Below are 1,581 nucleotides of genomic sequence, written 5' to 3'. Positions count from 1 at the left end.
CGCGGCGCCCAGCAGCCGTCGCCTGGCGTTGCCCCTGGTTTGCCTGGCCGGGGAGGTCAGTCAGGCCCGCAGGGCGGCTTGCGGCGCTATCGGCCCCGCTGTCCCTGGCTGCTGCTAAACCGATCTCAAAGGCTGGTTCCCTGTCGTGGCGAGCGTCTGCGTCCCGCCTTCCCTGAGGAAAGCCTTGCCATTTAGTTACAACGAGCAGGGTCTGCCTGAAACTCTTCAGGACTGTGAAGCTCACGGGATCATTTGCCAGTAGGCATAGCGCAAGTCTTGCCACTTGCAAACTGCAGGACGTATGTCAAAACCCTCTCTTCTGCAAGACTTGGTTTCGCTAGTTGAACAACCTCCTGGCCTTCAGTGCATTACTTACAGAAATAAATACTGAGGTACACCTCATGTTATCAGTCACCGTGTGCTCAGTCACTTTATAAAGAGTTGTACAAAGAAATGTTTTTACCTGGGGTAATGCCGAGACTTGATTCAACTTTTCCTAAAAGATGGGAGATTTCCGTTTTCCCACTTCAATCTTACCAAGTATGTCTACAGTACGTATATAGCAATGTAGGACAGAGAAACCCAAATTAACTTGGTGTGACTGCCATCTGCCCCCGGGTGCCCCATAGCACCCATAGCTTATAGCAGGCCAGATGAATCATTTTGTCGGGCTGCATTCAGGAAGGAAAACACACCGTGCATCCATTCCCTACCATTTACATGCTGTCCTGCTGTGTACAGGCAGAACAAAGTAATTTTTCCTCCAGTATTCCCCTTGCCTGCGGAGTGTGGGCCGAGAGCCTGGCTTTCCCTCCGGGGCACCAACACATGGAGCCTTCCGCTGCTGCACTCTCCTGGCGATGCTCAGGAGAAACCTGTGTTTTGCTATAACCAAAAAGAAAAAAGAAAAAAAAAAAAAAAAAAGCCTTTCTTGATGTACAGCCACTCGCCTCGGGTAGGTAGCTGAGCTTGTGAGTAGCAACTGCTCCAGCAACAAAGCAATACAAGCAGCCTTGTTTGTGATAGAGGACGAGTGATATTTCAGGGCAGAGTGCTAAGGAGAAAAGCGGCAAGAAAAGGAGTGAGATGTGAGAGAAAAGGCTGCGCGTAAGGTTGTCTTTATGTATGTAGGATTATGCAACATATTTAGATGAGGGGCAGGAGAGGAACATGTTGAAGGGAAAAAGACAGTAGCCGTTCTGCAGGAACGAAGGGAGTATGGACGAAAGGGACGAAAATGGTCTAGAGGAAACGGCTTAGGAAGGAGAAGGGGATGAGGAAGACAAACTGCTACAAACTCTCGTCGTTAGAGATTTTTCTAGCTAAACCAGAGAGAGACATTATAGCTTCCTCTTTTCTCTCCCCAACAATATGTGCATGCATACACAGAAACTGCTTGTTTCTCTCTGTTTTCAAGCAGTCCTCCCCTCTGAGAACCTGGGGGGTGGGGTGTCAGTATTTACTTGATGCAGTCAAAGGGACGAGTGGTAGAGGGAGGTGGGGGGATGAGTGTGTGAATGATTTTACTGGGCAGCAGGAGAGCGCGACAGAGAGCAGACAGGAGGTGGTTGGTGGGATCAG

Source organism: Pygoscelis adeliae, unplaced genomic scaffold, assembly GCF_000699105.1.
Source record: "Pygoscelis adeliae isolate BGI_AS28 unplaced genomic scaffold, ASM69910v1 Scaffold124, whole genome shotgun sequence".
Lineage (NCBI taxonomy): Eukaryota > Metazoa > Chordata > Aves > Sphenisciformes > Spheniscidae > Pygoscelis > Pygoscelis adeliae.
This window is presented reverse-complemented; position numbering follows the sequence as displayed.